We start from the raw sequence: 14260 nt of genomic DNA on the forward strand, positions 1-14260 counted from the left end.
TAGGGAGCTTCCTCTTCTTTTTAGGAAGCCTCTGTGTCTGCTCCTGCTATGGCTCTACTTCTGGTACTACTGCTGGAGTTAGGTCCTCAAATAGCAAATCTAAAGGCAGCTGGTCTGCCTTTAGTCTGTCCACATCCGCTCTAAGCTCCTTCACAAACTCCTTGGAAGCCCGTGTTTTTTGCAACTTCTTGTGCTCCTTAGCAAGCTCCTTAAGGGCCTTGCCATGAGAATCCACTGCCTTAGCCAAGGCAGCCTGAGAATCAAGGATCTTCTACTGGTTGGCAAGAATCTCCTTAAGTGAATACTCGATAGACTGGGGCACCTGCAATGGCTGTGGTGCCGACTGAGCCGTAATGGTGGAGGTCAATGTAGACAACTTGGATGAAGTAGTCGCCATCCAGTTGTTCAAGCCATAAAGTGTCTGGCTCAGCTGGTGGACGGTGATAGGATGGGACCGGGAAGATGGAATCCCCGGGCTAGCTGAAGTAGAGGGGCCAACAGTAGTGGAAGGTCCGGGAGGCATGTCAGAAACTGTGGAGGCAGGCTCAGTGGAGGGCTCTACCGCAACCGGCTCTTCAGACTGGCCAGTTGGGGCAGAAGCAGGCGACTTGTAATTCTTGTCATTGGGGTTGTCTGACCCCTTCAAACTATACTACGAAAATGGAGCCACAGGTTTGACCTTGATGTCAAAAGGTCTCTTCTCCACCTCCAAGTCCCGAAAATACATAGTGAGGGTGCTGGGAAAAGGGTAGTTCCGGTCATGCTCAACCCCCACTGCGGAAATGACGCGGGACATCACATTGCCCACGTTGACTTGGTATCCTGCCATAATAGATGCAACAAGAATAGCCCAGGCAAATGGAATAGTCTGATCATGGGTAGTGGGGTCGAGCCGACTGCACACAAAAGTCAACCACCCCTAGCCTCAAAGTTAAAGGTCCTCCGAAATATTTTGACCCCTATTTACAACCACTCCGGAACCGTACCCGGGATTGCCAGGTATGAAGCTAACCACGGACGAACTTCCTCGCCTATTGCCAACTTTTCATTGTAAAGGGACTCATCTTCTTCATTGAACACCAAGTATTCATTTAGTGTCTTCCCGGTAAATACCACATTTTTGTTTCGCACTTTGGTCACTTTAGTGCCCTTCAAGATATGGGCCACATTGCTATAAAACTCCTTGACCATGTGCTCATTCGCCTTCACACAATTATCTTTAAAGTGCTCCCAACCCAATCAAGCTCGAAACTGTTTATGTACATTGGGGTGTAGGGGTAGAAGGTCTCTGTCAATGAAGCTCCTCTCAAGAATCAACTTTCGTGCCGGCCACCATTCCCTAAACTTGTGGAATGCCACCTGGCTGACGAATCTATCTTCCCAAACAGCAGGATTTCTAGTCCGGTCAATACCCCCAACCTGAGGCACACCATTTCCAAGTAACTCCCCATCTCTTTCATCACCTCTAGTACCCTCTCCAGATATTGAAGTTGTGGGAGAGGTAGAGTATTTATCCACACTCCCTGCTGCTGAGCCCTCAGACGACCCAGAAGAAATATTGATTGAAACTTGAGCATTGGGGACGAGGGATGAGTGTCTCTATGTATGGCCCTCTCCGGATACGGGATGCATAGTGGGACTGAATCTGAAGAAATCTCCCGGGAGGGCTCGTACTCACTCCCCGAGTTGTCAATAGCTCTGTCAGCCGCTTTTATGGCCTTCCTCATGTCTTTGATGTTTTTTCTATCCTGAGGAGTGAGTTTCATCATCCTTTGCTTTCCTCCCCAGGAGAAATCACCTTGGTGGGGTTGTTTTGAGCTTTTGCCTCGTTGTTTGACCATTGTCTGCAAGCACAAACATCTAGCTTTGTTAGTATCAGCACATGCATCGAATCAGTTGTGGAAAATAAATTGCAGAACAGAAGCCCAAAAGTTGCAGAAGATATTGCAGACATGGTGCACCGCGGACCGCACAAAAAGTAGTGCGGTCGTACTGAAGGCATCGCGGACCGCATAAAAGCAACCGCGGTCCGCATTGGGGGTAAGGGCTAAAAATTCATCCTCTGAATCTCACCACCGCGGTCCGCACAAAGTGGCATCACGGCTGCGGTGGGCCAGCGCGGACCGCACACAATGTAATCTTTTAGAACATAAGCACTGTGGTCCGCACAAAGTGGTACCGCGGACCGCATCAGAGCACTACGGACCGTACAAAAGGGACCGCGGTCTGCGGAGGGTGCTTAGTCAAGGCACTGAGTTAGGGTTCATGGGTTTTGCCTTTTTGTTCAAGTTTTCACCTAACTTTGTCCCTACTCAATTTACCTAGTTAATAATACTCCACAGGCAGACAAAACTTAATAGTTAAACTGAACTAACATTAAAATTGAAGAATTACGGGGGGAAGAAGTCTACAAAGTTAATAGAAAATGACATAAAATGAAATTAAATACTTAAAATAACAAGAAGTGGTTGAATTGTTACCAGATATTGAGAAGAAGTGAAGAAACACAATGCAAACAAGCTAGTACAAAGAAGAGGGAAGATGAACAGTAATTTTGAGGTATCTGAGAATCAATTTTTCGAAAAGGGTAACCGGTGACCCCTGTGATCTATTTATAGAAAAAAATGTGGGACCCAGTCATACCTACCAGCGCGGCCGCACAAAACGGACCACGGACCGCGCTGGGTTTGTTCAAAAGAAGCTTGAGAAGGCAACCTCCGTGGTCCGCACAAAATAGACCGCGGCCGTGGAGGTCCATCACGGTCCACACTAAATGGAATGCGGCCCGGTGGTAATCTTCAGAGATTACCTCACTTGGCCTTCACCAGTGCGGACCGCACAAAGTGCAATGCGGTCGCACAGGCAACTTCAGAGACTGTTCAATTTTTCAAAAATATTTTGCACTGTATCAACACAATCCCCGCAACATCTCACAACCAATTAGCTCAAAAATCAATCCTACACTACAAAGAAAATCAAGGAAAACAAGAAGAAAAAGACATAGGTTACCTCCCAAGAAGCGCCTAATTTAATGTCGTGGCACGACGCATATTACCATCACATCACTTTAGATGAAGAAGTGCCACCACATGGCTGTCATCAAATTTTCCAAGATAATGCTTGACCCGGTGCCCATTAACTCTGAAAACTTCACCAATTTTGTTCCTTAGATCAAGAGCACCAAATGGGGTCACAAACACAACTTCAAATGGCCAACTCCACTTTAACTTGAGCTTACCCGGAAACAGACATAACCAGGAATTGAACAAGAGAACCATATCTCCAACCTTGAACTCCTTACCCCGAGAATATTTGTCATGAAGGTACTTCATTTTGTCCTTATACAAGGATGAACTTGAGTAGGCATGGAATCTAAACTCATCGAGCTCATTGAGTTGTTCAACTCGAAGATTTGCCGCAATATCCCATTCCAAATTCAACTTTCTCAAAGCCCACATGGCCTTGTGCTCTAACTCAACTGGAAGATGATAAGCTTTTGCAAACACCAACTGATACGGAGACATACCAATCAGAGTTTTGTAAGCCATCTGATAAGCCCATAGAGCGTCATCCAACTTTTTCGACCAATCGGTCCTATTAGCATTGAAAGTTTTTGACAAGATGCTCTTAATTTCTCTGTTCGAGACTTCCACTTGACCACTAGCTTGAGGATGATAGGAGGTAGAAACCTTATGATTGACACCGTACTTGAAAAGCAACGTGTCGAAAGCCTTGTTGCAAAAGTGAGACCCCCCATCACTAATAATCGCACGAGGAGTGCCAAACCTTGTGAAGATGCTCTTTTTAAGAAATGCCACAACACTCTAGGCTTAATCATTAGGCAAAGCCACGGCTTCAACCCATTTTGAAACATAGTCAACCGCCACGAGAATGTAAGTATTCCCACAAGAGCTAACAAATGGACCCATGAAATCGATGCCCCAAACATCAAAGATATCCACTTCTAGAATCGTATTAAGAGGCATCTCATCCTTTTTTGAAATTCCGCCCGCTCTTTGGCACTCATCACACCTCTTCACCAAATCGCCCACATCTTTGAACACGGTGGGCCAATAGAATCCACAACTAAGAACTTTCGAGGCAGTCCTCACCCCACCATGATGGCCACCATAGGGTGAAGAATGACAAGCCTCTAAGATACTCAATTGTTCTTCCTCCGGGACATATCTACGAATCACACCATCCGTGCAAATCTTGAACAAGTATGGCTCATCCCAATAGAAATTCAAACTATCCCGCTTGAGCTTCTTCCTTTGGTTAGAAGAGAGCTCACATGGGATTATTCCGGTCACAAGGTAATTGGAAACATCGGCAAACCATGGCATATCCTTCATTGACACTGCAAGGAGTTGTTCGTCGGGAAATGAATCATTGATCTTTTATGAACCTCCGGCAAAAACCCGCGTGCCCAAGAAAACTCCTCACCCCTTTGACAGAAATAGGGGGAGGAAGCCTTGAAATCACCTCTATCTTGGCTTTGTCAACCTCAATTCCTCGCTTCGAGATTTTGTGACCCAACACTATACCCTCTTCAACCATGAAATGACATTTTTTCCAATTGAGTACGAGGTTTGTGTCTTCATACCGGGCCAATACTCTATCCAAATTTTTTAGACACTCATCAAAAGAATCCCCAACCACGCTGAAATCATCCATGAAAACCTCCAAGATATCTTCCACCATGCCGGTGAAAATAGCCATCATGCAACATTGGAAGGTTGCCGGAGCATTACACAATCCGAACGGCATTCGAGAGAAAGCGAATGTGCCGTAAGGACATGTAAAAGTTGTCTTCTCTTGGTCCTCCAGGGCAATTAAAATTTGATTGTACCCCGAGTAACCATCCAAGAAGCAATAGAAAGCACGCCCCGTAAGACGATCTAGCATTTGGTCAAGGAATGGCAATGGGAAATGATATTTTCGGGTCACCTTGTTTAGCTTCCGATAGTCCATACACACTCTCCACCCGGTGACCGTGCGAGTAGGAATGAGTTCATTGTTTTCATTGGTCACCACAGTCATACCACCCTTCTTCGACACACATTGCACCAGAGAAGTCCAAGAACTATCAGAAATAGGATAAACCACACCGGCGTCTAACTACTTGATAACCTCTTTCTTCACCACTTCTTGCATCGCCTCATTTAATCTTCTTTGATGCTCTAAGGAAGGCTTTGCATCCTCCTCCAAGATGATTTTGTGCATGCAAAATGCGAGTCTTATTCCCCGAATGTCCGCTAGAGTCCATCCAATTGACCTTTTTCACTTTTGAAGCACCCCCAAAGTGGCCTCAACCTGCATGTTAGTAAGGCAAGAAGAAAGAATAACTGGTAAAGTAGCATTTGAACCCAAGAATTCATACCTAAGGTGTGGAGGAAGTGGCTTCAACTCCAACACCAGTGGCTCCTAAATTGATGGCTTTGTTGGTGGAGTTTTCTGATTTTCAAGATAAAAGATAGCTTCTACGGCTCATAAGAATAAGAGCTCATCCCATGTAGGGCATTGCCACATTCCACTCTACTAGCATCATTATTGACATCCATGTTCAAGAGCACTACTTTAAGAGGATCTTCCACGTTGATCATAGCACTGGTATCATCTACAATCACTGCTATGACAAGGTCTACAAATGAGCACACCTCGGTGTTATTGGGCTGCTTCATAGATTTGCAAACGTGGAAAACGACCTTTTCATCTCCCACTCGGAAAGTGAGCTCACCCACTTCAACATCAACCAATGCCTTCCCCGTTGCAAGGAAAGGTCTGCCCAAGTTAATAGGAACCTCATAGTCCACCTCACAATCCAAAATCACAAAGTCAGCCGGTAATATGAATTTGTCCACCCGGACAAGCACATCATCAGTAATGCCCAAAGGTCGCTTCATCGATCGATCTGCCATTTTAAGTCTCATTGAAGTTGGCCTAGGTTACCCGATACCCAAAGTTTTGGAAACCGAGTAGGGCATCAAATTGATACTAGCTCCCAAGTCACAAAGAGCTTTGGCAAAATCCGCACTTCCAATGGTGCAAGGAATGGTGAAAGCACCGGGATCTTCAAGATTCGGGGCCATTGAATGCACTATTGCACTAACTTGGTGAGTCATCTTTATAGTTTCACAATCCATAGAACGCTTCTTTGTAACCAAGTCCTTCATGAATTTTGCATAACCCAACATTTGATCAAGTGCCTCTACCAGAGGCACATTAATAGATAAGCTCTTCATCATGTCAATGAACTTTTTAAACTGATTATCATTCTTCTGCTTTGCGAGCCTTTGAGGATAAGGTGGAGGTGGCCTTGGCAGAGGAGCCCTGGCTTTTGGCATAACCGGCTCGGGCATGTCAATCATGTGTTCCCTAGACGGGTTCACGGCATCTTGGGTTTCTACCTCGGCCTCACTAATATCAATCCTCACATCATTTTTCACATTCTCTTCAACCATATCTTCAATAATCAAAGGTACAGCATCATCCCGCAACTCAACATCTTCATCCACAACTTGCTTTTGCTTTGAGGCATTCATATCACCACCTCTCCCACTTCTTGTTGTAACCGCCATCACATGATTGTTATTTCCACCCTTCGGGTTCACTATCGTATCACTTGGTAGAGCACCATTCGGGCGAGTATTCAATGACTGAGAGATTTGGCCTAATTGCACCTCCAAATTTCGGATAGAGGTGTTGTGAGAATCTAACTATGCATCCGAATTCGCATTCCTCTTCATCATCTGCTCGAACATCATTTCAATTCTACCCATATCATTACCAGAAGAACTAGGACCTTGAGAAGGGAAAGAGGGTGGATTGTTCGGTTGTTGGTACATTGGGTGACTTTGAAAGCCTTCCCCCTGGTTGCCTTTGTTTCCATTGTTGTTCCACCCACCTTGATTGTTGTTGTTGCCCTAGTTGTTGTTATTTCCATTCCAGTTGCCTTGGTTGTTGTTTTGATTAACCTAATTGTTGTTTTGGTTGTTGTTCCAATTGCCACCACTTTGTTGTTGATTGCCCCAATTTCCTTGGGGTCGCCATTGTTGGTTTGAAGAGTTGCCTTTATTGCCTTGATAGTTGTTGACATATTGTACCTCTTCACTTTGGTCATCATAACCATCATTTTGACACCCATCATATTCTTCAACAAACTGCTCAGAATTTCCTTGATTTTGTTGCCTCATTTGCCTTCTCTTGTGGACAAGCATACTAACACCCTCCATGGCATTCACTTGGCAAGGATTCTGAACTTGTTGCAACTGTGTCTTAGCCAATTGATTCATTGTAGTGGTAAGTTCAGCTATCGTTTGCCCGTGATTATGTAATTCCTTGTGCAAATGGATAATCGTAGGGTCACCTTAAGGCACATTTGCTCTACTCTGCCATGCTGAAGAAGTGTTCGCCATTTCATCAAGTACATCATATGCCTCCTCATAAGAAAGTTTCATAAAGTTTCCTCCGGACAATTGGTTAACAATGCATTGATTTATAGTATTTAGGCCCCGGTAGAAGGTTTGTTGGATCATGACCTCGGTCATATCATTATTTGGGCACTCCTTCATCATCGTTCTATATCGCTCCCAAATCTTATGCAAAGGTTCCATTGGCTCTTGCTTGAAGGCTAATATTTCATCTCGAAGTGCCTCCATACGACTAAGAGAGAAGAATTTGGCAATAAACTTATCCGTCAACTCATCCCAAGTTGTGATGGAATGGTTGGGGAGTATCTTGAGCCAATCCAATGCCTTTCCCCGAAGTGAGAATGGGAAAAGTCTCAATCTCAACGCATCCTCGGACACATTCGTCTGTTTGCTCCCCCAGCATGTATCTACGAACCCTTTGAGATGTTTGTAGGTATTTTGATTTGCAGCGCCCGTGAATTACCCACACTGCTCAAGTAAGGTAAACATCACATTGGTTATTCGAAAGTTGCTCGCCCGAATTCGAGGTGGGACAATAGCACTTGCATAGCCCTGGTTCGGTAATACTCTGGGAGCCACTCTTGGAGGACCCGGAGGAGGGTCTGGAATATTGTCATTTGGATTAGCATTGGCATTCCGGCCTCTCCGTTGACCTTGAGGAGCAAGAGACACCTCATCTTGCTCAAGATCATCTACCTCCTCCCCCGCTATCACGTTTTCAAGAGGATCATTAGCGTTGTTTAAAGCCATGTTGGTACCTGAGTAATTACACAAACAAGTAAGTAACAAAGAAGGAAAGAAGAACAATACCCAAAACTAACTAAATAGATAGCCAATACTGTTAGCTCCTCGGCAACGGTGCCAAAAAGTGATCGCTGCCAACTCCACACTACCAAAAGGTAGAAAGAGAGGGTTGCAATAGCTTTTACCCGATATGAGGGTCGGGATCAATTTCCACAGGGAGCTAGGAATGGAGTCGAGTATCTATATAGACTAGAGTTGTGTATTTGTTCCTAATGTCACTTCCATACATTTTTGGGTTTTTGATTATAAAATACTATTATCAAACTATTAATTGAAACTAGATTATGCTACGAGATAATTGCTAAGTTGTATCTAATGGGAAGAAGTGCACTAGGGTCATGACATTACCTAGGTGGCTAATTGACGGGTAGATATTACTAAGGTTCGATTGACATAATTGGGGCTTATGCTATAACCGTTGCACAATTTTACCCACTCTCACACCTCTCGGTAGAGAGAGTGATTTTGCCCAATTGACTCTCGAGAGACCAAATGGGTAGGCAGATTAGCTCAAACAACTAGGGTTCAAGTTGGGTAATTACTCTCTCGAGGCTTAACCCTTTAATTGGGACTATCAATTCTCTTGAGTCCATCCCAATTCCTTTTTGGGTCAATTTTGGAGACTTAGGCTCTCTTTCTCAAGAAAAGCCAAGTCAACTTAGCACAAACCAGTGTTTGCAATCACCAATTCATAGATTAAACCATAAAATTGACCCAAATAACAAACACCCATAGTCAATCTAACAATAGATGACAACACCCATCAATTACCCACACTAGGGTTGAGACACAACCCTAGCTAATGGGTTTAGCTTGCTTGAAGGAGAAAATAGAGAAATAGATGAAGAACAAGGCATATTAATTAAATGCTAAATCAAAATACAAGAATCTATCATTAATTTGAATCTAAGATGCCAAAAATGGCTACTGATGAAGTTCCCACGAGCGCAGCTAAGTTCTGGATATATCTGATGACCTAAAAATGGTAAAATATTCTATTTATACTAGGCTGGAAAAACTAGACAAAAATACCCCTGCGGGGTCAGGGCGGGCCGTATAAAATGGATCGTGGCCGTGCTAGGCTCTTGGACTTCAATTCTGGGCTCTCTGACTTGGGCTCCGCAAACCGTGTAGAATGGACCGCGGTCGCGGAGGCAGATGTTGTGGTCCGCACAACCATGATCGCGGACCACTCTGGCATTTTCCATATCTCTGAATCACCTAGTGCGGCCACATTCGACTTTGTGCGGTCCGCACTAGGCCTGTTTGCCCTTAGTTTACTTTGTCTTTGATACTTAAGCAGGTTTCACTCCTTTTGAGCCGATCTTTGACATTTCGTCACTTTGTTGATCAAACCTGCAATCAAGCACAACTTATGAGCCTTTTGGGACTATTTTGTAACGATTTATAATCAAAGCATAGGCAAGCAGGAGCATGAGACTCGTTAAAATCCCTACTTATCACCGACCTCGCTCGAATTACTTTACATCTGACTTCGCTCGAATTAATTTACATCCGACCTCGCTCGAATCACTTTACATCTGACCTTGCTCGAATTACTTTACATTCGACCTCGCTCGAATCACTTTACATTCGACCTCGCTCGAATCAATTTACATTCGGCCTCGCTCGAACCACTTTACATTCGGCCTCGCTCGAATCACTTTACATTCGGCCTCGCTCGAATCACTTTACATTCGGCCTCGCTCGAATCACTTTACATTCGGCCTCGCTCGAATCACTTTACATTCGGCCTCGCTCGAATCACTTTATATTCGGCCTCGCTCGAATCACTTTACATTCGGCCTCGCTCGAATCACTTTACATTCGACTCGCTCGAATTATTTGATTTTCGACCTCATCAAACCTCGACCTCGTTCTAGCTAATTAATACTCGGCCTAAGTCTGTCTATGTTCGACTTAGCCAAAATCAACCACATTAAAATGGTCAAAAAATCAAGGACTTCCCCAAATAGCAAAAAAAGAGAACGGGAATCCAGAAATACATAGTAGAAAGGCAATTGTTCCATTTCAATTGTTGGATTACAATACTTTTTACAAAGGGCTCGAGGATGCCCTCACAAAAATAGCAAAGCAAAAAAAAAACTAATTACAAAAGCTTCACATAACATCATCCCCATCAGCATACTCATCATCATACCAAGGATCAGAAGCAAGCCCATCCACGGCGTCTTCATCCTCATCTCCACCAGGTATACCGGGGTCGTAACCACAAGCTTTATAGGTTGCACACGCCTTGACACAGGCGCTCTCAAGCTCCGCCTTGGAAACTTTCTCGGAAGCCTTCAAAGACTTATACACGTCAAGGTGAGCCTTGGCATGGACCCGCATCTCATACAACTCCCGCGGCACATCAGGATCTGCAGAAGTATGAGATATAAACGGTTGTGCCTGCCGCCATGTCTCCTCGGCCCCCAGGACAACGACTGGCTCATTTAACTTGGACAACTCCGCCTCTAAACCCTCGATCCATTCTTTCAACCTTGCCACCTTGACCGCCGACGTCTTCGCCTCGTTAGCCTGCTCGGACCTGCAAACACGGAGGGCATCATCTAGGGCCACCGCCTCAGCCGCAGTGGCCATTCTGACTTTCTCAGCTCGATCTAACTCTTCGATCTTGGCGCTCAATTCATTCCTCAAATCAACGGCCCTTGACTCCCTATGCTCGAGTTCAACTGTTAAAGACGCCACCTGCACCTGAATATTAGCATTCTCGGCCATCATTCCTTTGCTCACCTCGAGCTCGTCCTCCTTGGCCTTTAGTGCTGCCTCAATCACATTGCACCTGCTGATGGCCCTCATAAGTTCCTCATCCCTCTCCCTCAACTCTTCATCCTTCTTTTTAAACTCCTCCTCCCTATGCTTGAGCCCATCACGGAGCGACTGAAACTGGCCATCTTGGCTGAGAAAATCGGCTAGCATTCGGTGCTTGGTACGGTACTCTCGGTACTTGGAGGTCATCTTCTTAAAAATAGACGTCCTCTGCTCCTCCTGCTGGTCGCGCTCAATCTCCATAAAGAGGGTCTGACATGCAAAAAAAAAAGAGAGAGAGAAGAGTCCAGTTAAGCAAGATACACATGCGAAACTAACCTAACATAGGAAAAGCAAACTTACTCGCAGGGCCATGCTAGATACACCTAACGACAGGTCCACATCTTTCAGCGTTTGTAGCTTCCTATTCTCGGAAGCCGCACACAAGGGAGCGAAGGCCGGCACCGCCCGTTCTGAGTTGGCCAAAAGGTTGTAGTCCATGGGAATGACTATATGCTGGTTAGGACCCTCCGTCCTTATCTCCACACGAGTAGTCCTCTCTATGAAGGTCCGTACCTTCTTAAGGGCGACGTCCGAGCTAGAGTCATCGTCAGCTCTCCGCTACCACGAACCCCCTCAACCTCAGCGGGCCTCCTCTCTATGACGAAACCCGCCGTAGAAACGACCTCGATGTCTGCAGTAAGCACTGATCTTTCCGGCTCTACGTCAGCGACAATGGCCTTCCCGGTCTCCACCCTTCATCTTTTCCTCGACGATGCCTCCTCGCCGTTAGATGGCTTGTCTATAAGGTGAAAGATAGGCTGAGAAGAGATCTCATCCCACACAGCAACAGTTTGAGGGGCAGAGTCCCTCATTGGCTGAACTTGAGTTCGACCTCTTGAGAAAACTCAGCTAAAGCAAATTTCATTCCAACCGACGCGATAACTTGGCGAAATGCAGGCACTGGAGCCTTCGCCTTTTTGGAAACTCGCCGACCTGGCACCAAATGAAGGTCGCGTAAAAAAGCGATAGTGACAACAATAAGTTGGGAGGTAGAAATAACACTTAATGGACAGGGTCTTGGGTCCAAAACGCTTGTGAAAGGACGCCCAATCGTGAATTCCCATGGTATGGGGTAACACGCGAGCCACCCAATCTTCAATATCAAATATGGGAGAAGGCGCACGTCTCTCAGCTGAAAACAAGGAAGCCACGAGTGAGTAGAAATTGAAAAAGGAAGAAAAAAAATAACGAGCATACAACAAGATACTTATGATTGTAGTTCCATTGCTTGGGAAACTCGGTCGGATTCGCCACCAGGTGCTCGGTCTTGATGAAGAAGTATTTATGCCAGAATCGTAGGTTCGCCTTATCATCCATCTCGGCCACCAACCCTTTGATCCCACGATGTCGTAGATGTATCAATGTGCCTCTATAAAAGCTGGGCAAGAATAGATGCAGCAAATGGTGAATGTTGACCTCACAACCGGCCAACTCTGCGTACTTCGCCAGCATCAGAAAAACTTCGTATAAATAAGGGGAGAGCTGTGCCGGGCAGACGTTGTAAAAGCGGCAAATCTCCTCCGCTAATAGGGGGATAGGAAAAGAATAACCAACTAAGAATGGATAAACATAGAAAGTACAATATCCGGGTCGGTGAACCTGTACTATGTCGCCTCCCGCCCGAACAATTTCGATGTGAGAAAGAATGCGATATTTAGACTGGTGGTCAGCTATTTGAGGCGGCCCCATCTCAGAAAGCTCCTGAGCAGGAGCGGGAGCAGGTTCTTTCGGGAAGTTATTTTTGACCAAAGGGTTTTTGGGAACCACCTCCTCCACGGTGGGAAAACTTTCTTCCTTTTCAACCATGAATTCCTCACCACCGGGAGGAAGGGCCACTGACAAAGGGGTGGCATCGGAGACTCCGTCATGAATATGAGGGGATTTTGACATATTTCCGTAGTAAAATGTGTGCAACAAAGTCAGAAGAAGAAGATATCAATTGGGAAAGAAATAAGAGACTGGAATTGAAGAAGCTGCAAGAAATCGGAAGTGGAGATCAGATAAGAAGATCAAAGAAGAACAATATATGTACGAAATAAGAAATGCTAATTTTTTTTTTGAAAATAAAGCCCCCCTCATCTATTTATAGGGTTGGGTGACACCAGAATCGAGGCAAAGGATCGTCAATGGCACCAAAATCGAAATGAGAGAAGCACAGACGCTGCATTAGGAAGACGCGTAATGATGACGCGCGTGGCCATGACGTCATCCTACGTTAGCCACACCAACCGCAACCCTGCTGGCCACGCCGTCTTTTCGATCTCGGCCGATTGGATTCAATCAACACGACCAAATTTATTTTGAATGGTTGCAGACCGGATCCACTCATTGAGGACGTCCAAGATCACGACCTCAACAAGCGGAGGGACTAATTGTATTGGTCAAAATTTGTACGATTTGATAAGTGCAAATAAATATGGTCGAAGATAGAGCCGACCACGACACAATGGCGAGGAGTCGTCTTAAGAGGGATCACTGCCGAGGTCAAGTAAAGGGAGCACGGAAGCAATGGTATAATGAGTTTAAGAATAGATAGAATAAATATTCCATTGGATATTCTTTCTGTTGTACTTTTTAGGGTTCCTTAGGAATATCCATTATAAATAGGAAGAGATAAAGAACAAAAGGGGGATCTTCATTTTTTCTGATAAGAGCACACTGTAAAGGGTTGACTACAAAGAATACACAAAAAACTTGTCTTGTCCACTGATTACATTATTCGATATGCTCTTTTTATTTACAAGATCCAAAGATTCCTTGTCTATCTTCACTTACTATTATTCCACGCTGTTGTCATGAAGGAGAATCATCCAAGTCATCTAATATTTGGGTGATAAATTCCTTCTTATTACATTTTTTGCCATTATCTACTACCATATTCATTGACAATCATTGAGCATTTGTAGTTGGTATACAATACTTTCGGATCCAACCCTACATCATCAATACATCTAAACATTAGATCTAGTGGTTATTATATTTAACTAGGATTCACCCTCTTTTTTCTTATTAATTCGTTTTAAGAAAAGGTTAAGCACTTTTTTGATAAAACACCTATCAGCACAGAATAAAATTGTAACTTGCAAATCATATTTGCATTAATTATAAATATACACGTTCCCACATGATCATATTTCAGTAATTATAAATATGTCATTGTAGGATTCAATAGAAGAAAGGAATTAAGA

The sequence above is a fragment of the Nicotiana tabacum genome, chromosome 10 (genome assembly GCF_000715075.1).
Source record: "Nicotiana tabacum cultivar K326 chromosome 10, ASM71507v2, whole genome shotgun sequence".
Classification (NCBI taxonomy): Eukaryota; Viridiplantae; Streptophyta; class Magnoliopsida; order Solanales; family Solanaceae; genus Nicotiana; species Nicotiana tabacum.